Source organism: Panthera onca, chromosome X (assembly GCF_046562875.1).
Source record: "Panthera onca isolate mPanOnc1 chromosome X, mPanOnc1 haplotype 2, whole genome shotgun sequence".
NCBI classification, from domain to species: domain Eukaryota; kingdom Metazoa; phylum Chordata; class Mammalia; order Carnivora; family Felidae; genus Panthera; species Panthera onca.
In genome coordinates, this window is record NC_138357.1 from 33,575,049 (window position 1) to 33,601,559 (window position 26,511).

The 26,511-nt window shown below is 39.4% G+C and overlaps 1 pseudogene; it reads left to right on the plus strand.

Moving 5' to 3' along the window:
• The window catches only part of LOC145713724 (F-box/WD repeat-containing protein 2-like), an 86,781-nt pseudogene that overhangs the window by 18,526 nt on the left and 41,744 nt on the right, over positions 1-26,511 (plus strand).

Consider the following 26,511-nt stretch of genomic DNA (forward strand, 5'->3'; position numbering starts at 1 on the left):
TTCCAATTTTATCAACACACACATACACAATGATATGAGGTGCATATGAGTTCATAGTAATATATCCTTTTGGTTGATTTTATTTTTTTATTATCATATGGTAAACCTCTATCACGATGAATGCTTTGTATTTTATATATTTCGGTGTTAATATCTTTGTGCCATCTTTCTTTGGTTAGAAGTTGCCTAGTAAAACTTTTATACAAAAATTATTTTTTTCTATAAAAAAAAATTTTTTTAATATAAAAAAATAATTTTAACCTTCCTGTGACAGCTTATTTTCGTGTGTCTGCTTGTACCAACAGATTTCTGGCATAAAAAAAATTAATTAATTCATCTTTGTCTCCAATAGGCACGTTTAATCCTTCTGCATTTACTTTCGATATGGATATATTTTGAATCATATTTTCACATGTAAAAAACTTTTCAGTCTATCATCCCTTTATTCTTTTTTTTTCATTCTCCATTCTTAGCTGAGTTTGATAATGTTCTGTGTGAACTCATTTCCTTTTGTTCACTAGTACGGAAACAATGAGTTGTATTTATTATTATCTGTTTATTTTTCAATGACAATATACACTCTGTGCTACTCCTTTGCCCTCCCCCCTTCAATCCGAAAGTACCCACTACGTTCAATGTTACGACTTTTGTGTGTGTGTGTTTCATTGTGTGTATATGTATGCTTAAACTTGTATTGCTTTATGCTTTTGATTTTTTAGACATTTTCAAAGCGATAATGCCATATAAAATTTTTGCTTTGCCCCTCAACATTAGGTTCCTATCCGTTTTGTGACATGTATCTCTAGAATATTATTATATAAATAAACCGTAATTTACCCATTCTTCAGTCGCCAAGCACTTGGATATTTCACTTTATGGGTTTTACTCTTTTTGAGGCTTATTTACTTATTTTGAGAGAGAGAGTGTGAGTGGGGGAGGGCCGGAGAGAGAGAGAATCCCAAGCAGACCCTGTACCGGCAGTGTGGAGCTAGACGTGGGGTTCGAACTCATGAACCCTGAGATCATGACCTGAGCCGAGACCAAGAGTCAGAAGCTTAACTCACCGAGCCACCTAGTTGCCCCTGTTTTAGTGCTCCTATGAATATTCTTATAAATGTTGCACACGCATGCAAGAGTTCTCATGTTATTGCTGGTTTATAAAGTATTTAAATATTCATCTTTATAAAAAATATACCAGATTGTTTGTCTAAGTAGCGATACCAATCTATGCTCTCAACAGCAATATATAAGAGATCCTATGGATTCAACACTGGATCCTTTCAACACTTCTCGGTCTTTGCAGATCAAAATGGGTATATGCTGTTAGCACACTGTAGTCTTCATTGGTATTCTCCTTACTTGGGGAGTCGAACATATCTTAGGTTTAGTCCTCACGAGCGTTTCTCTGCTATGTAATATTTGTTCAGATTTTGACCTCATTTAAAAGAAATATTTTCTTTTGAATTTGTAAGAATTCTTTATGTATTCCTAAATAACCCTTTGCTAGTTATTTATGTTGTACTCTCTTCTCTCAGTTTCTACATTGTCTTTTAATGGAGAGCTGTTCATCTTTTTAATATAGTCAAGTTTACCAAACTATTCAATTCTGGTGTTAATTGTGGCTTGCCCTTGGGGCGCCGAGATGGCTCAGTCGGTTAGGCAGCTGACTTTGGCTCAGGTCACGACCTCCTGGTTTGTGGGTTCGAGCCCCATGTCGGGCTCTGTGCTGGCAGCTCAGAGCCCGGAGCCTGCTTTGGATTCTGTGTCTCCCCCTCTCTCTGCCCTTCCCCCACTCTCTCTCTCTCTCTTTCTCTCTCTCTCTCTCTCAAAAATAAACATTTAAAAAAGAAAAAGAAAAAGAAAAAGAAACATTTAAGAATTTCTCCTTATCCTTGAGGTCACCTGTTATATCGTTATTACAGTATCATTAACTGTATTCCTTATGCTTTGCTTTTTATTCTTGTGACTTACTCAATTCGTAACTCGAGGCCCGTATCTCCCTCTGCCCTTAACCCATTTTGACCATCCCCCCACCCCCACCCCTCTCCTCTCCGGCAACTATCAGTTTGTTCTCTGTATTTCTAGATCTGACTTGGCTGCATATTTGTTTTTTTTTTTTTTTTTTAGGTTCCATTTATGAGTGTAATCATAAGATATCTGTTTTTTTAATCTGACATTTCACTTAGTATAATGCCCTCTCAGTCCATCCATGTTGTCTCAAATGGCACAGTGTATCATCCTTTTTTATGACTATGTAATATTCCATGGTGTATGTACACCACATTTTCCTTATCCATTCATCTGTAGGTTGCTTCCATGCCTTGGCTATCGTAAATAATGCTGCAGTCGACATAGGGGTGCATACATCTTTCTGAATTCGGTTTTTCATTTTCCCTGGCCAAATACCCAAGAGCGGAATTATTGAATCATATGGCATTTCTTTGTTGTTGTTGTTGTTGTTGTTAAGTTTATTTATTTATTTTGAGAGAGTGAGTGAGCACGTGCCTGGGGGAGAAGCAGAGAGAGAGGCAGAGAGAGAGAATCCCAAGCAGGCTTTACACTGTCAGCACAGAGCCCCATTCGGGGCTGTAACTCACGAACCACGAGATGAAGATCTGAGCCGAGATCAAGAGTCGGACACTTAGCCGACCGAGCCACCTAGGTGCCCCCATGTGGCATTTCTATTTTTAATTTCTTGCGGAACCTCCATACTGTTTTCCACAGTGGCTGTACCAATTACGTTCCCACCAACAGTTCACAAGGGTTCCTTTTTTCTCCGCATCCTCGTCAACACTTGTATCTTGCCTTCTTGATTTTAATCGTTCGAACAGGGGTGACGTGATATCCCATTGCGGTTTTGATGGGCATTTCTGTGATGCTTCGTGATGTCGAGTGTCTTTTCATAAGTCTGTTGTCCATCTGGGTGTCTCCTTTGAAACAATATCCGTTCAGGTCCTCTGTCCAGTTTTAAGCTGCATTGTTTGTTCTTTGGGTGTTGAGTTGTAGGAGTCCTTTATTTTGGATACTAACTCCTTGTTGGATATGACATTTACAAATATCTTCTCTGATTCAGTAGATTGTCTTTCTCTTTCGGTGATGCTTTCCTTTGCTGCGCAGAAGCTTTTTATTTTGATGTAGCCTCGATAGTTTATTTTTGGTTTTATTTCCCTTACGTTAGGGTATATATCTAGAAAAATGTTGCTATGGCTGATGTCAGAGAAATTACTGCTTGTGTTCTCTTCTAGGATTTTTGTGGGTTCAGGCCTCACACTAGGTCCCTAATCCACTTTGAGTTTATTTTTGTGCGTAGGGTTAGAAAATAGTCCAATTTCGTTCTTGTACGTGTAGCTGTCTGCTTTTCCCAGCACCATACAGCTTTTGATTACTACAGCCTTGTTGTGTATCTCAAAATCTGGGATTTGATACCCCAGCTTTGTTCTTTCTTAAGATGGTTTTGGCTGTTTGGGCTCTTCTGTGGTTCCATACAAATTTTAGTAGTATTAGTTTTGCAAAAAGTGCCATTGGTATTTCGATAGGGTTTGCATTGAATCTGTGGATTGCTTTGGGTAATATGGAAATTTTGACAATCTTAGTTTTCCAAGCCATGAATATGGAACATATTTCCATGTGTTTGTGTCATCTTCAATTTCTTTCATCGCTGTTTTAGAGTTTTCAGAATAGAGGATTTTCACCTCTTTGGTTAAGTTTATTCCTGGGTGTTTTTTTTCATGCAATTGTCAATGATTTTTTTTTAATTTCTCTTTCTCTCTCTTTTTAATAACTTCATTGTTATTGTGTAGAAATGCTACTGATTTCTAGGTGTTAATTATGTATCCTTCCACTTGTCTGAGTTTGTTTTTTACTTCTAGTGGTTTTTTTGGTGGAATCTTTAGGGTTTTCTATGTGTAGTATCATGTCATCTGTGAATAATGTTTAACTTCTTTAGCTAAACATCTGTGAATAGCTTAACTTCTTTATCAATTTGAATGCCTCTTAGTTTTTCCTTGTCTGATTGCTGTGGCTAAGACTTCTAGTACTATGTTGAATAAAAGTGGCATGAGTGGAAATCCTTGTTTTGTTCCTGACCTTAGTGGAAAACCTAATTTTTCATCGTTGAGGATGACGTTAGATGTGTGTGTTTCATATATGGCCTTTATTATGTTGGAATATGTTCCCTCTAACTCCATTTTGTTGAGACTTTTTTTCATGGATGGATGTTGAATTTTGTCAAATGCTTTACCTGCTTCTATTGAGATAACCGTATGGTTTTTGTATGACTTTTGATGCTTCATTTTGTTGTGATGTACGACATTGATTAAACACAAATATTGAACCATCCTTGCATCCCAGGAATAAATCTCACCTGATCATGGTGAATGATCTTTTTAATGTATTGCTGTAAGTGGTTTGCTAATATTTTGTTGAGGATTTTTGCATGTATGTTCATCAGGGATATCGGTCTATAGTTTGTGTGTGTGTGTGTGTGTGTGTGTGTGTGTGTGTGAGGGGGTGTGTGTGTGGTCTCTTTGTCTGGTTTTGGTATCAGGGTAATGATGATATTTGGAATCTTCCCTTTCTTTTTAATTTGTTTGGAATAACTTGAGGATGATAAGTATGAACTCTTTTTTATTTATTTTTATTTTTTTAAAGTTTATTTATTTATTTAGAGAGAGACAGAGACAGCATGAGTGGAGGAGGGGCAGCGAGAGAATCCCAAGAAGGCTCTGCACTGCCAGCACAGAGCCCGATGTGAGGCTCCAACCCATGAAGCTGTGAGATCATGACCTGAGCCCAAACCAAGAGTTGGATGCTTAACCGACTTAGCCACCCAGATGCCCAGTATTAACTCTTTTTTAAATGTTTGATAGAATTCACCTGTGAATTCTGGACTTTCATTTTTTGGCAGGTTTTTATGATCAATTCAGTTTCATTCCTGTAATTGGTCTATTCATATTTTCTATTTTTTCCTGGTGCAGTTTTGGAAGATTGCATGTTTCTAGGATTTTATCCATTTCTTCTTGGTTGTCCAATTTGTTGGAATATAATTTCTCATAGTATTCTAGTATAATCCTTTGTATTTCTGTGGTATCAGTTGTTACTTCTCTCTTGTCTCTGATTTTACTTATTTGGGTCCTTTCTCTCTTTTTTCTTGATGAGTCTGGCTAAAGTTTTGTCAATTTTGTTTATCTTTACAATGAACCAGCTCTTGGTTTCATTCATTCTTTTCATTGTTCTTTTAGTCTCTATATTATTTATTTTTTCCTTTGATCTTTATTATTTTCTTTCTTCTATTCACCTTGGGTTTTGTTTGTTCTTTTTCTAGTTTCTTTAGGCATAAGGTTAGATTGTTTATTTGAGTTTTTCCTTGTTTCTTGAAGTCAATCTGTATTGCTATGTATATACTTCCCTATTTGGCCAGCTTTCACTGTGTTCCAGAGATATCGGATTGTTGTGTCTTCATTTTCATTTGCCTCCATGCATTTTTTAAAAAAATTTCTTCTTCGATTGCTTCATTGACTCATTAGTTGTTTAGTATCGTGTTGTTTAGTCTCCTTGTGTTTGTGGGCTTTTTCCATTTTTTTCTTGTGGTATATTTCTAGTTTCATACTGTTGTGGTCAGAAAAGGTGCATGGTATGATTCAACCTTCTTAAATTTATTGAGGTTCATTTTATGGTCTCGTATGTGATCTTTTCTGGACGATGTTCCATGCGTGCTTGAAAAGAATGTGTATTCTGTTGGTTTTGAATGGAATGTTCTGTAAATATCTGTTATGCCCATCTAGTCCAGTGTGTCATTTGAATACGTTGTTTCTTTATTGATTTTCTGCCCGGAAGATCTGTCTATTGATGAAGTAGAGTGTTAAAGTCCCCTTCTAGAGTTGTATTACCATCAATTTTTCTCTGTATGTCCATTAATATTTGCTTTATGTATTTAGATGCTCCAGTGTTGGCTGAGTAGATACTTAACAACTGTTATATCCTCTTATTGGGTTGGCCCCCTTTATCATTATTTAATGCCCTTCTTTGTCTCATTACAGTCTTTATTTTAAAGTCTATTTTGCCTGGGGGCACCTGGGTGCCTCAGTCAATTAAGCATCCGACTTTGGCTCATGTCGTGATTTCATAGTTTGTAAGTTCGAGCCCCGCTGTCAGCACAGACCCCGCTTCAGATCATCTGCCCCCCTCTCTCTTTTTCCCTCCCCTGCTCATGCTCTTCCTCTCTCTCAGAAAAAAAGAAACATTTTAAAAAAGAGTCTGTTTTTTCTGATATGAATGTGGTTACCCTGGCTTTTTTTTCTTTGCTTCTATCTCCATGGTGAATGTTTTCCCATCTCTTCACTTGCAGTCTGTATGCAGCTGTAGGTCTGAGGTGAGTCTCTTGTATGTAGCACATAGATGTGTCCTGTTTTTTGTTTTGTGTGTGTGTGTGTGTGTGTGTGTGTGTGTGTGTTTTCTTTGTTTGATTTAGCATTTCCCTCCACTCTACGTCTTCTGATTGTAGCATTCAGCCATTTACATCGCATATCATAGGTTTGGGGTATGTGGTTACCATGCGGTTCATATGTATAATATCCTAAGTAAAAAGCAGTCCATATTAATTCAATGGTCATTTAAATTCAAACACGGTCTAAGAAAAAACAAAAACAAATGATCTTCTTTCTTTTTCTATTTCCCTCTTCTCTTTTTATTCCGTTTCCCACATTTTGTGTATATCTTGTCATGGTTTACGTCTTTTTCTTCCCATTTTTCTTATGTCTGACGATGGCCATTTCTTTTCCACTTAAAGAAGTCCCTCTAATATTTCTTGTAAGCCTGGTGTAGTGGTGATAAACATGTTTATCTTTCGTTTTTCTGGGAAAATCTCTCCCCCCTTCAAATCTGAATGATAACCTTGCTGAGTAGAATATTCTTGGTCATAGGTTTTTTTTTCCTTTTGCCACTTTGAATATATCCCGCCACTCTCTTCTGGTTTGCAAAATTTCTGGTGAAAAGTCAGCTGATAGTTGTATAGGTTTTCCCTCGTAGGTACCTTTTTGTTGCTCTCTTATTGCTTTTACGAGCCTCTCTTTGTCTTTAACCTTTGCCATATGAATTATTATGTGCTGCGGTCTGGACCTCCTTGGGTTCATCTGGTTTGCAACTCTATGAACTTCTTGGGCTTGGATATCTATTTGCCTCCTGAGGTTAGATAAATTTGCAGTTACTCTTTCTTCAAAGAAGTTTTCTACACCTTTCTCTCTTTCTCTTCTTCTGGGACCTCTATAATGCTAATGTTGTTTGCTTAATGTTGTCCAAGAGATCTCTTAACTATCCTTAGTTTTAAAAATCTTTTCTCTAGGAGCGCCTGGGTGGCTCAGTCGGTTAAGCATCTGACTTCGGCTCAGGTCATGATCTAATGGTTCGTGAGTTCAAGCCCCGCATCAGGCTCTGTGCTGACAGCTCAGAGCCTGGAGCCTGTTTCAGATTCTGTGTCTCCCTCTCTCTCTCTCACTCTCCCCTGTTCATGCTCTGTCTCTCTCTGTCTCAAAAATAAATAAACGTTAAAAAATTTAAAAAAAAGTTTATAAAAATCTTTTCTCTTTTCACCGCTCAGCTTGCGTGCCTACTATTACTCTGTCTTCCAGATCACTGATCCATTCTTCTGCACCCTTTACTCTACCAATGATTCTCTCCAGTGTGTTTTGTATTTCAGTTATTGTATCATTCAGCTCTGATTGGTTCTTTTTAAAATTTTCTATCTCTTTATTGAAGGTCTCACGGAGTTCTTTCATTCTTTTCTCTAACGCAGTGAGTATCTGTACAATCATTGTGCTTTGAACTCTTTATCAGCCATAGTGTTTATCTCTGTCTTATTTCATTATTTTCCTGAGAGTTTTTTGTTCTTCCTTTTGGAACACAATCCTCTGTCCCCCCATTTTGCTTGACTTTCTGTATTTGTTTTTATGGATTAGGGAAAAGGGCTACTTCTCCTAAAGTTGAAGGAGTAGCTCCTCAACTTTGTATGGTTGACCCCTCTGCAGATTGTGTGTGTTTGGTAACTTTTGCTTGCTGGCTGGAGCCAGCCAAGCTGTATATGCTAGTCACTCTTTTAAACCATGGCTCTTGGCAAAGAGAATGAAGAAGAAGAAGAAGAAGAAGAAGAGAAAAGGAAGAAAGAAGAAAAGAGAGAACAAGAAAAGAATAAAATAAAAAAAAAGAAAACAAATAAAAACAAAATAAGACAAATTTTAATACGTAAAAAAAATAATAAAACAGAACCATTTTTTAAAAATGACAAATAAAACCCACAAAACCATGGCTTGTTTCCTGTGTCCCAGCGCCGTGGGGCAGCCGGTGTGGGCTCGTGGACCCTGGGCTCACTGAGGTCACAAGCTCACTCAGCCAGATTTTGCACTGGTCTCGACTTCTACGGTGGAGGGGGAGAGGAAGGTCCTGCGGTTCCGCAGCCCTTTTAAACTGTTTGTTTTTTCTTTGCCCCAGCGCGACCAGGACTGGCACGGGCTTCAGGACCCTGGGCTTGCTGGGGTTGCCAGCTCCCTGTGGCGACTGGACTCACCCGTTACCACTTTCCAATTATGGCATCCAAATCCACCCCGTATGGCAGTCAGATCCTGCTCCAGTGTGGGCCCTTGAAGCGGAGGGGGATAGAGTATTCCCTCAGTTCCCTGGACCCTCTAAACCCCGGCTTTTTTCTTCGGCATCCCAGCATATCTAGGATTGGTATGGGCACGTGGATCCTAGGCTCACTGAAGTTGGAAGGCCACCGAGATGACCGGACCCGCCTACCACGGTGACTAGACTCTTCTTGAGTCCAGGCTTCCAAGGGAGAGTGGGAAAACAAACCCTGTCATTCTCCGGGCCCTCTGACCTGGAGAGCTCCCCTGCCACTTCGCAGGATTCTAGTGTTGTCTCTTTTTTATGTTAGTTGCTTTTTTATTTTTTATTTTGTTTTGTTTTGTTTTATTTTATTTTATTTTATTTTGTTTTATTTTATTTTATTTTGTTAGTTTTTGAGAGAGAGTCAGAGAGAGCTGGGGAGGGGCAGAGAGAGAGGAGGAGAAAGAATCCCAAATAGGCTCTACTCGGGGCAGACAGACTCGGGGCTCGATCTCATGAACCGTGAGATCATGACCCCAGTGGAAATCAAGAGTGGGATGCCGAACCGACCGAGCCACCCAGGCGCCCCTGCTAGGTGCTGTTTTAAACCACCGGGCTTTTTCTGTGCCCCAGGACAAGAGGAATCTGTTTCTGGTCCCTGAGCACTCCCCCTCCCCATTGCCATTTTCAGTGTTGGGGGTGGGGCTTCCCTTTGTTACTGTTTCTCAACCGTCTTGCTGTTCTCTGGCCGTTCTCTCCACCCTTGGTCGATCAGTAGCTGTTCAGTCAGCCCTCAGTTCTTCTTCAGGAGGACACCACCATCTTGAACTGGCCTCTACCTACATGTATTTGAACATATTTGGTGAAGGTACTTGAAGAGCTCTCCTACCTTTTATTTATTTATTTCTTATTTTTATTTATTTTATTTTTTTATTTTTTTTAACGTTTATTTATTTTTGAGACAGAGAGAGACAGAGCATGAACGGGGGAGGGGTAGAAAGAGAGGGAGGCACAGAATCGGAAGCAGGCTCCAGGCTCTGGGCCATCAGCCCAGAGCCCGAGGCGGGGCTCGAACTCGTGGACCGCGAGATCGTGACCTGAGCTGAAGTTGGACGCTTAACCGACTGAGCCACCCAGTCGCCCCTCTCCTACCTTTTAATGAACAGATTCTGTGCCACATCCCCAACCAGCGGCTTTATAATGGGCGACTGACACTGATCCCATCTCCTATGGAACCTGTTTTGTCTTTAATACACTTCAGTAGCCCAACTCCTGGCCCACACTACATGCTGCAAAGAACAGCACATTTCACGGCCTTTCATTTTTGTTACATTTCTGGCGCTTAGCTACGTCCTTTTGTCTTTCTCATTTTATATCGCACGTATCGTTGCTAAATTTTTAAAGCCCAATTGGTACGCTAGACAGTAAAGTGACCGACTGCTTTTGACCAAACTTAGCTAATGATTTTTACTATGACATATAAATTAGACGATGAGACTTTAAAAGACGGGAACTTTGCATTTAAATTCATATCATCTCCATATGAATCTGTAATAATATATACCTCGGCATATGGTGAATCTTCAAAACGTGCCACGTAATGAAAGGAGTGACCGTATGATCATTCATGGTCATAGAAAGCCTGGAAAATGTGGATGGAAAAATATATATGTGCAACAGCACATTCCACCTCCTTAATTTTTGCTTTACGGAGATATTTAAAATTTTTATTTTTAGTAATGGAACGGTTAAGAAATGAACAGTATATGTAATTATCTGTTTGCTACTGTCATCACAGTATCATTATGTTGTTACTAGGAATTTGGGGTTTTATCTTGTGCTTGAGCAAACCATGCATTCAAACAACCTCAGCATATTTGTAAAACTGTATTCAATTAAACTGCTTCTGTAATGACTTAAAACTGGTTATCGCTCTATCACAAAACACCTATTTAAGCAAATCCTTTTGATGAGGATTTGGTGATCATGAGGTAAAACAAAACCCAATCGTCACTGAGATTTTAAAAATGCCGTAATAATGTTTGCCTTATTCCTTTGCATAATCCCGCCCTCTACAGGACCAGAATATTCTTTGGGCCACATTTTATACATTATCCGTTTAGCAAAGCAGCGATTCCTATTTTTGGAATTCCCCCCAGCATTTGCAGAATTAAGCTAACTGGTCTTTCTGAAAATGTATCAAGTTCAGGGGCTAGGGCCTTTCTAATAAGCTACTAATTAATGTATCTCTCTGACTGTTCCCCTTTCCCACACTCTCCTGTTTTATTTCAAATGACCAGCAATGTTTTTTAATGGGCTTGTAGTAAACAAAATGTCACCATTAATATTGCACCCCTGGTTCATTTTCGAGGCTTCTGGAGAAATTTGACATTAGCCAGAATGGGTCTATTAAAGGCAATATATATATATATATATATATATATATATAGGCATTAATTTATTTCAGATCCATATGCATCAGTCATACTAAATTAATTTTGTTCAAAATAGCATAGTAATCAGCATACTTATCCCATTTTATTGTGGTATACTTAATAACCATGTAAAATGTACTCTGTGACGAACTAAGCTTAAGGAAATATATCACATTTATTTTGATAATGGCAATATCCTCCCTGAAACAGGGAGGGGGTTTGTGCTACCTTGGAATATGTCTAATTAATGTCTCGACTTGAACATTTTAATCAAGGCTAGCATTGCATACTCATTTACCAGGCAGCAACTGACATGCTTCCAAGATTCTCAAATACTATTTTGATATGCAAATAAGCAACTTTATGGTTGATTCCGTCGATATTAAATTAATTCAGTGTCCCTATCTTCTTCAATTCTTAATTAATTCAATTAATTAAATTCAATGTCCCTGGCTTCTTTTCTGAGTTAGTTTTTGAGCACTAAATTTCTTTAGGTCAAGCATATAATTGGCTTAACTTTGTGCTTGGAGAGAGTGGTTAGATCATCAGACCCTAACTTACATCTTTGAGATTACTTGGAGTCATGAGTGGATAAGGCAGCAGATTCCACGAGGAGAAGGGGTTGGGTAGGAACCCTTTCTGGAGTTTTCCTTCCTTGCCGGAGGTCCTCTAAAAGCTTATAAAAGAAGGCAGAATCGTTGCCACCAACTTGAAGAACCATGCGGTATGGAAAAAATAAAATTTTATTTTTGACCACGTCTGATATGAGTGCTCTTGTGAGCGCAAGTACAATGTTATTTAATCTCCTTAACAATCCTACGACATGAGTTATTATCTCTATTTTATGGATAAAGTAAGGAGGAAAAGAAAGCAAGTAGTAAGCCCTGGATAGTACTGATAGGTATTGATCATTTGGTTGGTGGCCCTTGAGTTAAAGCTTTGAGGTAATCAGGGCCTGGTCATGGAGTTAACCCCTCTAATTTTATGCATGCAAATTTAATGAGTTTTATCTGTATTCACCACACCTAACAATCAGATATAGTGATCAGATGTTGTTATCACAATCAGATTGTCATAGCAATCAAATAACTCTTAAGTCAAAGGAGAAATGTGTCATCTGCCTTAACATGCCTGGGATGGTCGTATCTCCCTTTTTTTTCCCTTTTTTTTTTAGTGTAGTTGACACACAATGTTACGACAGTTTCGGGTGTACAACGTAGTCGTTCAACAAGTTTGTACCTTATGCTCTGTTCAGAGTGTAGCCTCCATCTGTCCCGTTACATCGCCATTACAGTATCATTGACTGTCTTCCCTGTGCTGTGCCTTTTATTCCCGTGACTTCCGCATCCCATGACTGGAAGCCTGTGTGTTCCTCTCCCCTTCACCCATTTTGCCCAACCCCTTCCCAACCCCTTCCCCTCTGACAACCACCAGTCCATTCTTTGCATTTATAGGTCTGATTCTGCTTCTTGTTTATTCATTTTTTTAAGGTTACGCTTGTGAGTGAAATCATGTAGTATTTGTCTTTCTCAGTCTGACTTATTTCACTTAGCATAATACCCTGTAGGTCCATCCATGTTGTCTCACGGGGCACGATGTCATCCCTTTTCATGGCTGCATAATATATAGATAGCTACATATTCCTTAGCTGTGTATCTGTTGATGGACCCTTAAGTTGTTTCCATATCTTGCTAGTAGATTCAGTCTCTTTTTCTCCCAGGCTCTGGTGTTCAAAGTCCTTTGGCTTCCACACTTCTTTGTTTGAGAGACGCGGGACGTATGGATCCCCCTGTCTCTCGGCCGTGTTGGCCTCCTCAAAGTCCAAGTTGTTTCCATATCTTGGCCGAGGTAACTAATGCTGCAATAAACATTAGGAGGCGTATATTGTTTCGAATCAGTGTTTTCATTTTCTCTGGGGAGATACAACGGTGGTATTGCTTCAGCCTGGAAGTTGGTAACTCCACATTTCTTGACTGTCATTTACGAAACTGACCACATGAGAAGCACTAGGGACACACAGCTAACAAGAAATCCTTTTTACCACCGAAGACGTCACAATCCAGTGTGGAAAGCACACACGTAAACCATTCATTACAGCACACAGGGGTAATGTGATAATAAATATTGACATCATATTGATATAACGTAGTATAGAACATAATTCATTGAGAGGGGATAGTAAAAAAGAAGAAAGAAAAAAGAAAGAAAGGCTGACTAGGAGTGATATCTGAGCATGACTTTGAGAGATGAGTAGGCATTTGCCATGAAGATAAGGATGGAAAAAGACAGTAAGAAACCACGATTGTTCGAAGGTACACAGGAGCGTGTGGCCTGTCTTGCACTTTTTGTAGCTTAATTGTTTACTTCTAGTCTTCAGAATCAGGTGACGCTGCTTCAGAAATAGTATAAATAGGGGCGCCTGGGTGGCGCAGTCGGTTAAGCGTCCGATTTCAGCCAGGTCACGATCTCGCGGTCTGTGAGTTCGAGCCCCGCGTCAGGCTCTGGGCTGATGGCTCAGAGCCTGGAGCCTGTTTCCGATTCTGTGTCTCCCTCTCTCTCTGCCCCTCCCCCGTTCATGCTCTGTCTTTCTCTGTCCCAAAAATAAATAAAAAACGTTGAAAAAAAAATTAAAAAAAAAAAAAAAAAAGAAATAGTATAAATAAAATCATTGTGCATTAATAGAGGCAAAGCAATCAAATTTGGTGTGTTTTGAAGGGATTATCTTGTGTCTGGCACGGTGCTGGGGATTATCAGGAGTGGGATGCAATACTAACTTCTCAATAGGTCAGAAAGATCTCTTATTGGTAGCTACCCAAAGCAACATACAGATTTAATCCATTCCCTATCAAAATTCCAATGTTTGGTTTTTTTTTTTTTTTTCCGCAGATATAGAACAAACAATCCTAGAATTTGTATGGAACCAAAAAGGACTCTAAATAGCCAAAGCAGTCTGGAAAAGGAAGAACAAAGCTGAAAGCATCATGTCCCTGATTTCAAACTATATTACAAGGCTACAGTAATTAAAACAGTATCGTATTGGCATAAAAACAAACACATAGATAAATGGAACAGAGTAGACAGCTCAGAAATAAACCCATACACCTATGGTCAATGCATTCATAACAGGAGCCAAGAATATACAATGGGGAAAGGACAGTTTCATCAATAAATGGTGTTGGGAAAATTGGACAGCCACATGCAAAAGATTGAAAGTGGATCACTGTCTTATGCTATACACAAAACGCAACTCAAAATAGGTTAAAGACCTAAAACCATAAAACTCCTAGAAGAAAAGTAGATGGTGAGCTCCATGACATAGGTCTTGGTGATGATTTTTTTTTTTTTAAATCTGACCCCAAAAACAAAAGCCACAAAAGCAAAAATAAACAAGGGGGACGACATGAGACTAAAAAGGTTTTGTGCAGCAAAAGAAACTGTCAACAAAATGGAGAGGCAGCATACTGAATAGGAGAAAATAATTGCAAATCATGTATCTGATAAAAGGCTAATATTCCAAATGTATAAGGAATTCATCCAACTCAACGGCAAAACAAACAAACAAAAAAAAGCAAAACAAAACCAAAAACCCAAACAATCCAATGAAAAGATGGGCAGAAGATCTGAATAAACATTTCTTTCCAAAAGAGACATCCAGTTGGCCAGCAGGTGCATGAAAACATGCTCAGTATCATTCACCACCAGGGAACTGGCAAATCAAAACCATTATGAGAGATCATCTCACCCTTGTCACAATGTTTTATTATAAAAGACAAGAAATACCAAGTGTTGGCGAGGATGTGGAGAAAAGAGAACCCTTGTGCAGTGTTTGGCGGGACCGTAAATTGGTGCAACCACTATGGAAAACAATATGGAATGTCTTTAAAAATTAAAAATACACTGGTCATCTGAGGGGCTCAGTCGGTTAAGCATTTGACTCTTGATTTCTGCTCAGGTCATGATCTCACAGTCATGAGATCAAGCCCCACATTCAGCCCCGTGCTGTGCGTGGAGCCTGCTTCAGATTCTCTTTCTCTCCCTCTTCCCAACTCATGCTCTCTAAAATAAAATTTAAAAAATAATAAATCAAAAATTAAAAAAAAAACTATCATATGACTCAGCAATTATACGTCCAGGTATTTATTTAAAAATAATAAAAACACTAATTTGAAGAAAAATATATGTTCCCCATCTTAAATTGTGGCATTACTTACAACAGCCAAGATGTGAAAAGAACCTAAGTGTCCACTGATGGATAAATGTATAAAGAACATGAAATATTGTCCAACCATTAAAGAGAATGAAATTTTGACATCTGTGACAACATGCGTGGACCTTAAGGACATTCTGCTAAGTGAAATAATTCAGACAGAAAAAGACAAATCCCATATAGCTTTCTTTTTTTAAAATTTTTTAATGTTTGTTATTTGAGAGACAGAAGAAGAGAGAGAGCGCGTGAGCAGGGGAGGGGCGGAGAGAGAGGGAGACACAGAATCCGAAGCAGGCTCCGGGCTCTGAGCTTGTCAGCACAGAGCCCGACGCGGGGCTCGAACTTACGAACCGTGAGATCATGACCGGAGCCGAAGTTGGATGCTCAACCGACTGAGCCACCCAGGGCCCCCCACCCCCAGCCCCCATATAGCTTTCTAATTTGTGGAATCTAAAAAAAAAAAGCTGTAAACAGACTGGTGGTTGCAGGGAGTGGGAGAAATGGGTGAATTGGTTTTTTGTTTGTTTAAATACATTGAATAAAAATTTTTAAAAAAGAAATAGTTCAGAAATATTTCTTACTGGCGGCTTTCAGGACTTTGTTAGTATAGTATTTTTGTTGTCACTGTCATTGCATTGCCCCTAATAGTATATTTGATTTGTTGTGCTGAATTTGGGCTACAAGGATTGTGTTTATGGTATCTGTAGTTTAATAGACAGTTATCCATAGTTACATATATCACTTGTATCTGTCACACTTTTCCCCTGACAGTCTCTATGCCACCGACAGAAGTGTCAACTTTCACAGCATGATACCTTTTGCCAATAAATCTGGAAATGTTTGCTAAATGGAAACGCAGAGTCATGGCCCAATTTCTGGCCAGCACTCTCAAGGCAAGGATTCTTTTATAAAGATGTAATTTTGGGAACAGCTGCATCGGAAGAGAAACAATAAGTGACACATCCTTTAACCTTGTTTCAAAAGAAAAAACCAAAGTTATTCAACTGAGTAAATTTAAAAGGTTTTATTGGCTTGGGGCGCCTCGGTGGATTAAGTGTCCGACTCTTGGTTTCGACTCAGGTCATGATCTCATGGTTTGGTAAGCTCGAGTCCCACATCGGGCTTTGTGCTGGCAGTGCAAAGCCTCCTTGGGATTCTCTCTCCCTCTCTCTGTGCCCTCCCCCACGCATGCTGTCTCTGTCTCTCTCAAAATAAATAAACAAACTTAAGATTTTATTGGCCTTATTCAATGATTCGTGACAATCAGGCATCTCATCTAGCTCATAGAAAGGAGCTCCATGGATCTAGACGAAATGAAAGACTTTGATAAGCAGAAGGGGTGGGGGGGGTGGGAAGGAAGTTACACTAGCAAAAAGACGATTGGTTGTAGAAAGTTTACTTTCCTTTAGGGCACGGCAGTTTTGTCAGGCAGATTACCTCACTAGTGTTGACCGGGTAATTCTTGATTGATCAGTTGATCGATTTTGTGGCTTCAGATTCTGTTTCTGGGAGGGCCAAAACTATCATTAGGTTAAGCATCCAGCCTTGGTTTGGTGACGTGTGGCTTAGCACAAGTGACTCCATTTGGGGCCTGTTTAGTTTTCAACCATTTCGTAAATTCTACCTCAATGGAGATGTAGGATAAACAGATACGGGAGAGTAGGCATTAGACTGCCTAATGATGATTGCCTTTCTATTATTGCTTCCCGAAGGATCACACAGGCACAGGTTAAACACCTCCAGATCACCCCTAACAGATGTAGAGATTGGACCACTTAGTCTTCTGTGTGGCGGAGAGCAGAGCAGAGTGTCTTTACTCTGGAGTCAGCTCCCAAAGACACAGTTGAAGCCAAAAATATTCAGTTCTCTCTCCTAAGCTCACTTCTCTGCCTCTTACAGGGAGGGCAGGAGTATTGTGGCAATTAATGCCTCGGCCGCATAGAAACTTGAAAGCAAAGCAAAGGAGGTCCTCTGAACGGGAATGAGCAGAAAAAATGCACATCTATGCCAAAAGTAAAACTATAGATGTTAGATCAAAGCCAAAAAGCCTCGCAAAACTCCTGTATTCATTGAGGATGGATTATGTCCATAAACTTAAAGACATTAAACGGAAAAGGCCAGAGGTTTCCTGCCAGCTAACGAGAGTTGTTGTGTTATCTATTCCTAGACCAACTCAGTTCCTAAGGGGCACCCTTCTTTCTTTCCTTTTCTTTTCTTTTCTTTTCTTTTCTTTTCTTTTCTTTTTTAGTGTTTATTTTTTTGGCAGAGAGAGACAGAGAGAGAGTGCGTGAATGGCGGAGGGGCAGAAAGAAAGGGAGTGTGTCCACTCTCTAATGTTTTTTGCCCATTATTGAATAGAGTTGCTTGTTTTCTTATCGTTGACTTTTGTGTGTCTCTATACTTTACATACACACCCTTTATCAGGTGGGCATTTTGCAAATATTTTCTCCCAGGCTGTGGCTTGACCTTTCACTCTCTTAACGGTGTCCTTGACAGAGTGTGTGTTTTGAATTTGGATAAAGTCTAATTGATCCATTATTTCTCTGATGGCTCATCTTTTGAGTAATGTATCTAAAAACTCATCACTAAATCCAAGGTCGTATGGATTTCCTCTTATGTTTTCTTCTAGAAATGTCAGAGGTTTGGCTTTTTTCATGCAGGCCTCTGATCCATTTTAAGTTCATTTTTATGTAAGATATAAATTTATATCTAGGTTCTTCTTTTGGCATATGGGTGTCTAATTGTTCTAGTACAATTTGTTGGAAAGACTACCTTTCTCCACTGAATGGCCCATCCACTTTTGTCAAAGGTCAGTTGACCATATTTGTATGGGTCTATTTCTGGGCTCCTTATTCTATTCCATTGATCTACGTATCTACTCTTTCATCCAATAGTATGTTGTCTCGATTACTGTAATCTTAGCGTAAGTCTCGCAATCACATAGTATGAGTCTTCCAATTCTGTTCTTCTCCATGTTATGTTGGCTATTCTAGGTTCTTTGTCTTACCATTTACGTTTGTCAGTAATTAAAAAATATCTCGCTGAGATTTTAAATCAGATTGTGTAGGGACCCCCGAGTGACTCAGTTAAGCGTCCAACTCTTGGTTTCGGCTGAGGTCATGATCTTATGGTTTTGTGAGTTCGAGACCCACATGGGGCTCCAGGCTGACCGTGCAGAGCCTGCTTGGGAATCTCTGTCTCCCTCTCTCTCTGCCCCTCCCCCACTTGCGCTGTCCCTGTCTCTCGCAAAATAAACAAACCTAAAAAAAACATTAAATCAGATTGTGTTGAATCTATAGATTGACTTGGGGAGAATTCACATTTTAGCAATCGAGTCTTCTAAATCATCTCTCCATTTATTAGATCTTTGATTTTTTGTAATCGGTGTTTTGTCATTTTCTGCATATAGTTCCTGTACATATTGTGTTAGATATATACCTGAGTATTTCATTCTCGAGGGGCGCTATTATCAATCGTATTGCTTTGTTAAATTTAAATTTCTAATTGTTCATTTCTGGTATATAAGAAAGCAATTGACTTTAGTGTATCAACCTTGCATCCTGCAACTTTGTTATATTCGGTAGTTCCAGAAATCGTTTGTCCTTTCCTGGGGGGATTTTTTTTTTTTTTTTTTTTTACATAGATAATGATGTCATCTGTGAATAAAGATAGTTTTCTTTCTTTCTTTCTTTCCATTCTACACACCTTTCATGTTTTTATTTGTCTTATCGCACTAGCTAAGACTGAATAGAGGTGTTGAGGAAAAAGCATATTGCCTTTGTCCCGGCCTTGGGGGAAGAGTGTCCAGTTTTTCCTGATTAACCTTGGTGGTTCTACCTGTAGGCTTTGTATCGATGTTCATTATCACACTGAAAGATTCCCCTCTCTTCTTAGTTTGGTGAGAGTTATTACCAGGAATAGGTGGTGGATTTTGTCAAATGCTTCTTCTGCATCGGTTAGTATAATCATATGGTTTTTCCTCTTTACTCCGGTGATGTGGTACACTCCATTAAGGGATTGATTTTTAAATATTGAGACAGCCTCATAGACCATTTAGTCACGGGGTGTAATTTTTCTTTATACGTTGTTGGATTCTTTTTGGTAACATTTTCTTGAGGATTTTTACATTTATGTTCATCATAGATACTGGTCTGTCATTCCTCTTTCTTGTAATCTCTTTATCTGATGTTGGTATTAGAGTAATGCTGGCTTCATGGGATGAATTGGAAAATGTCCATTCTGCTTCTATTTCTTGTAAGAGATTGCAGATAATTGGTATCACTTCTTTAAAAGGGTGCTAGAATTTGCTGGTGAAATCGTCTGGGATGGGTGATTTCGTTTTTGGAAGGTTATTAGGTTATTAATTATCGATTCAATTACTTGTTTTCTATTTTACATACATTTCTTGTTACCTATTTTTCCTGATGTGAGTCTTGGTAGTTCGTGTCTATAAGAAATTGGTTCATTTTATCTAAATTATCAAATTGTGAACTTTTTTTTTCCTGGGTATTCCTTTATTATCCTTTTGAATGTACATGAGACCAAAATATGATGATCCCGCTTTGATTGCTTATATCAGAAGTCTGTGCCTTCTTTTGTTCCTATTAACCTGGCTAGACATTTATCGATTTTATTTCATTCTTCAAAAAAAGCAATGTTTGGTTTCTTTGAATTTCTTTATCATTTTGCTGTCTACAATGGTATTGGTTTCTGCTGTAGTGTTTTTTTATTACTTATTTTCTTCTGCTTGCGTAAGGCTAACATGTCTTTTTCCCCCTCTAATTTCTTAAGGTATATGCTTAGGTTGCTGACGTTAGATTTTTTGGGGTGATATATGCCCTTAATGTTATAAACCTCCCTCTAAGCTCTACTTTCATTGCATCCCACAAATTTATATATTTTTCTTTCATTCAAATATTTTTCTTTCGTGCAAATATTTTAAATTTCCCCGGAGACTTCTTTGACCCCGTGTTGTTCAAAGGGATATGCTTTCATATTCAAATACGTGAGTGCCCAGCATATGTTTCCATTATCGATTTCTCATTCAATTTCATCGTGGTATGAGATCATATGTTTTTTATAATTTATTTTCTTTTAAATGTATTAAGTGTCTTTTGTGGCATAGATGTGGTCTGTCTTCTGAATGCTCTACGTGAGCTTGAAAAGAACGTGCGTTTTGCCACTGTTGGAGTATTCTATCAATCGCAATTATGTCAAATTGATTGATGGTGCTCTTCGGGGGAACTATATACTTCTCGGTTTTTCAGCCTGCTTGATCTATTAATAACTGATGGAAAGTATTGAAATCTCCGACTATGATGGTGAATTTTGCTGTTTGTCCTTTTAATACTATCAGTTTGCTGACAGTATTAAAGACAGGTGCTCAGTCTTTTAAGTGCCCATACAGAGAGGATGCTTAGGTCTTTCTGGAGGACTGACCCCTTTATCATTATGTAGTGCCTTTCTTTTTGCTAACATTTATCCTTGACACGTTCTCTTGTTCCTGAAGTCTGCTTTGTCTGATATTAGTATAGCTACTTCGGCTTTCTTTTGATTGGCCTTAGCATGGTATATGTTTCTCCATCCCTTTCTTTTCTTTTTTTTTTTTTTAATTTTCTTTTTTTAACGTTTATTTATTTTTGAGACAGAGAGAGACAGAGCATGAACAGGGGAGGGGCAGAGAGAGAGGGAGACACAGAATCCGAAACAGGCTCCAGGCTCTGAGCTGTCAGCACAGAGCCCGACGCGGGGCTCGAACTCACGGACCGCGAGATCATGACCTGAGCCGAAGTCGGACGCTTAACCGACCAAGCCACCCAGGCGCCCCAATCTCCATCCCTTTATTTTCTATCTGTGTCTTTACATGTGAAATGCGTTCCTTGTAGGAAACAGTTGAGTGGTTTTTTGTTTTTGTTTTCGTTTTTTTTTTTTTTTTTTTTTTCTCACTCTGACAGTCCTCTCTTTCATGGGTGTGTTAGGATCACAAATATTTAAGGTAGTTATTTATATATTTGAATTAATAATCATCTATGTTTGTAACTGGTTCTATTTATTACCAGAGACTTATTTTACAACTTTTTTCTGGTTTTAACTGAGCCTTTTATATTATTACTTTTTTTTTACATTCATTTATTTTTGACAGAGAGAGAGAGAGAGAGACAGAGCATGAGTGGGGGAGGGGCAGAGAGAGAGGGGTACACAGAATCCGAAGCTGTCAGCAAGCACAGAGCCTGACGTGGGGCTCGAACTCATGAACCGTGAGATCATGACCTGAGCCGAAGTCGGACGCTTAACCGACTGAGCCACCCAGGCACCCTGAGCATTTTATATTATCACATTTTATACCCTGTAGTAATGTATCAATTATACTTCTTTGAAAATATTTTAGTGATTGCAACATACAGTTTATGTTTTTAATGTTTATTTGTTTTCGAGAGAGACAGAGGGACAGAGTTGGGCGGGGGGGAGGCAGAGAGAGAGGGAGACACAGAATCGGAAGGAAGCAGGCTCCGGGCTCTGAGCTGTCAGCACAGGACCCCGACGTGGGGCTCGAACCCACGAACTGTGAGATCATGACCTGAGCCGAAGTCAGATGCTCAGCCAATTGAACCATCCAGGTGCCCCTACAGTTTAAACTAATCTAAGTTTACTTTAAAATACATGATGCCATTTCGTGTGTGGTGCAGATATTTAATAACAAAATATTCCCTATTCCAGCCTCTGGCTCTTATTTATGATATGGCTGCCATTCATTTCATTTATTCGTATGCTAGACTCAGCCAATGCCTAGTGACTGTTATTATTTCAAGCAAGCAGTTATCTTTTAGATAGAGCAAGAATATGAAAAGAAATAGATTTTGTTTTGCCTCTGTTTATTCCCTCTCTAATGCTCTTCCTTTCTTTTATATAGATCTGTGAGTTTCTAACCTAAAATATTTCCTTTTTCTCTGAAGATTTCCTTTAAACATTTTTTGGAGGACCAGTCTCCTGGTGATGAATTCTGGTTTTTTGTTTTGTTTTGTGTTGTGTTGTTGTTGTTTTGTTTTTAAGGTGAGTTCTGCAAAAGGCTTTATTTTGCCTTCATATTCAAGGATAATTTCACTAGATATAGGATTTTGGGTTTTGTTTTGTTTTTTTTTTACGATTTTAAATATCTCATGCCACTCTCTTCTTGCTTGTGTGTGTGTGGGTTTTTTTAACCTTCTGTAGATAAGGTGTCCCTAATTCTTGCTTTTTAAAATATATTCCTTTGTCTTTGTTTTTCTGTCTTCTGAATAACGTATTCCTGGGTGTAGTGTTTTCATATTTATTTTATTTGGCCTTGTCGGAGCTTCCTGGACCTATGATTTAGTGACTATCATTAATTTTAGGTCTTCCTCAGATGTCATTAAGTCAAATATTTCTTTTCTGTTTTTATTTTCCTCTTCTTCTGGTATTCCCGTTATGTCCTTTGACATTTTTGGATGTTCCAGTAGTTTTCTCTCTCTTTTTTTCCCTGACATTTCAACTTGGGAAGTTCCTACTCTGTCTTCCAAGCTCACTAATTCTTTCCTTGTCTGTGTCTACTCAACTGATGAGCCCCACAAAGGCATTCTTCATTTCTATTACAGAGTTTTTATTTTTATTTTTTGAAGTTTACTTACGGGTGCCTGGGTGGCTCAGTTAAGTGTCACATATATATATGTCCCATATATATATATGGTGTTTTTCAAAAATAAAAATAAAATAAAAGTTTATTTGATTTGAGAGAGAGAGAGGCAGAGTGAGCAGGAGCAGGGGAGGGGCAGAGAGAGAGAAAGAGAGAGAGAGAGAGAGAGAGAGAGAGAGAATCCCAAGCAGGCTCTGCACCCTCAGTGCAGAGCACAATGTGGGGCTGGAACTCACAAACCGTGAGATCATGACCCGCGCTGAAATCAAAAATCAGAAGCTTAACCAACTGAGCCACCCAGACGCCCTGGTTAGGGTTGTTAATGTGTTGCATTACCTTTCGATCTTTTTTTAGAAATTTTCATCTCACGTGACTCATCATGTCTTGAATGTTTGCTTTTTTCCATTACCGCTTCCAATTCGAGGAAGCAGTTATCAGGGATGGTTTTGCCACCTACCCGTTATTCATTGGGTGGTTTTCCTGCAACCAAGTTTTTTGATGGGTTTCTTTGATTTTCGGTTTGTTCAGCTTTTCTCTTGTTCACGATGGGAGCAGTGGCCTGCAACCTCTTAGTATTGTCAGAGCTCTCTCCATAATGGGTTTTGTAACTTTGGGCCAGATTGCTGATAGAGTAGGAGGAGGAGGAGGAGGAGGAGAAGGAGTGTCTTGTAAGCCAAATAAAAATTTTTTATGTGTGCGTGGAACAATTATTTGTGGTTTTCTTTATAGTTGAATAAGTACGGTTTTTTTCCGGCGTGTGGACATGTTTGAAAGGCTTGTATCAAAGTTCTGTCAATATTTAGTTGTTTTGTTTCTTAGGCAAAAAGCCTAAGAGTGTTCTGTTTATTGAGTCTCCAAAATAGGGTGCTGTGGGATAACGATTAGGTCCATTATATTTGAGGAAATGAAATTTTGGTGAAACTTATTCCTGACAGGAGTCCTGACGTGACATGACACACGCTTATCTATTTATTTATTTTGAGAGACGGGCAAGGAAGGGCAGAGGGAGAGGAGAGAGAGAGAATCCCAAGCAGGCTCTGCACTGTCAGTGCGTAACCTGATGCGGGGGCTCGAACTCATGAACCGTGAGACCATGATCTGAACCGAAATCTAGAGCCACCTGCTTAACTGACTGAGCCAGCCAGGTGCCCCTATTTCTTCTTCTTTTTTTTTAATTTAATTTTTTTTTTTTTTTGAGAGAACAAGAGAACATGAGCAGGGGAGGGGTAGGGGGAGAGAGGAAGAGAGAGAATCTTAAGCAGACCCCATGCCCAGCACAAAGCCTGATGAGGGGCTCAATCCCACACCCCTGGGATCACGACTTGCACTGAAATCGAGAGTCAGATGCTTAACCAACTGAGCCACCCAGGCGCCCCAGAGTCTTTTATTTCTTAGTGGCACAGCTCTGTTTGTTTCAATGAATGTCTTTTACGATTTGTCTCTATCTCAGATATATGGCTCCAAGTCTCCTTTGCTGAGACTGGACTTAGTAACCATCTAAAGGAGTGATGTGATTTACTCAGAGTCACAAACTGACTTAGAGGCTGTATTGGGACTGGAGCTCGGGTCTACTGTCACGTGTTTCTTTATTGTTTTTATTTAGCAAACATTTATTGATGCAAGAATTTACATTATACAAAGTTATGTAAGAATGCGTTCTTCCCACACCGGTGTTTTCCACCCAGTTAGGAAGGTAAGACAAGTATACAAATAGTTGTGCCACATGGTAGAAAAGATTAAGTGCCAGGGGAAGGGAGATTCAGCGTTGGGACACAGTGTATTCAGTGGAGAGATCAGTGATGTCAAGTTCAGTGTCTCTTTTCATCTATTTCCAAAAATATTGTCTGAAAAGAATTCCTTTTGTACTTTGCTGAATCTTCAGGCGCTAACATTTTCTTCTTCTATTTAATAAAGTAAGTATAAAATACTGATTAAGAATGTGGACCCAAATAAGACAGACCTATGTTCAAAACTTAGCTCTGTGATATGCTATTTGAATAAGGACAGGTTCAATTCATTACAATTCAACAAATATTTATCAACCGCCTTCTATGTCCCAGGCACAGTTTTCTAAACACTTGCAAATACCTCAATTAAAAAAAAAAAAAGTAGAGGGGTGCCTGGGTGGCTCAGTCGGGTAAGCGTCCGACTTCGGCCCAGGTCATGATGCCACGGGTTCGTGAGTTCGAGCCCCACGTCGGGCTCTTTGCTGACAGCTCGGAGCCTGGAGCCTGCTTAGGGTTCCATGTCTCCCGCTGTCTCCACCCCTCCCCCACTCGTGCTCTGTCTCTGTCTCAAAAATAAACACACACTAAAAAAATAAAAAACAAAAAAAAGTAGAAAAATACGTTTTCCTTATAAAGTTTATATTCTAGTGGATGGATGGATGGATGTAATCTAATAGTGCATCGATCTTCCAGAAATTTAGCGATAGAACTTTTCTGAGCCTCATTTTCCTCATTTATAAATTAGGGTGCTAATGGTGTTTCCCTCATAGGGTTACTAGTAGGGTTGTAATGCGTTTAGGGGAGTGCCTGGTATATCAGCCATCTGCAGTCAATATGAACTGTTTTCATTGTTAAGGACATGGTGGTTCTTTTTTTAAAAAAAAATGTTTATTTATTTATTTTGAAAGGGAGAGAGAGAGCTTGAGTGGACGAGGGGCAGGGGGCAGGGGGAGGAATCCCAAGCAGACTCAGAGCCCCACACAGGGCTCGAACTCACGAACCATAAGATCATGACCTGAGTCAAAATCCAGCATTGGATGCTCAACCCAACCGAGCCACCCAGGTGACCAGGGACATGGTGATTCTCATAAACTGAATCACAGCTTCCCAATCCACCTGTCGAAGCCCTAACTGCCAACGTGACTGTCAATATCTCCTATGAGGAGGTAGGAGATACGGCCTTTAAGGAGGCAATAAGGTTAAATACAGTCATGAGGGTGGGGCCCTAATCCCCTAATCCGGTAAGACTGGAATCCTTACAAGAAGAGGCAGCAGAACCCTGCACTGGCATGCATAAAGAAAAGACAAAGTCAGAACACCACGAGAAAGTGCTGTCTGCAAGCTAAGGAGAGAGGTCTCGCCAGATACCAACCCCGCTGATCTTGGGCCCGGAGCCTCCAGAAGTGAAGGAAAATAAATTTCTGCTTTTAAGCCACTCAGTCCATGGCATTTGCTTACCACAGCCCGAGCAAAGCAATGTGGTGAGTGATTGGGGGATGTCATTTGCTGCTGGTGTTTAAATAAAGAACGTCCTTAGTTTGCGATGTATGTCGTTCCTTCCTGGACTGAGCAAAGTGCCGCCTCTCAGCATAAGAAAATAAAAATGTAGTACTTTTTAACAAAAAGAACTGTGCCCATGACCATTAGGGCCCAAAATATTGCAAGACGGGGCTTAGTGACGCTAGGCGAATGACATCTAACCCCACTACTGGACAACCACAACTACGAAACAAGATCGGGTCAGACTATACAAATGCCGTGCAAAGATACGGAACCTGCTCAGTCTGAGGTTGTCATTTTGTGTCGTGATTTGGGACTGATTCGTTGCTTGAATTTGTTGATCGTTTTGAGGTACAGGTGACATACCATAGACTGCACATAATTAATTTGTACATT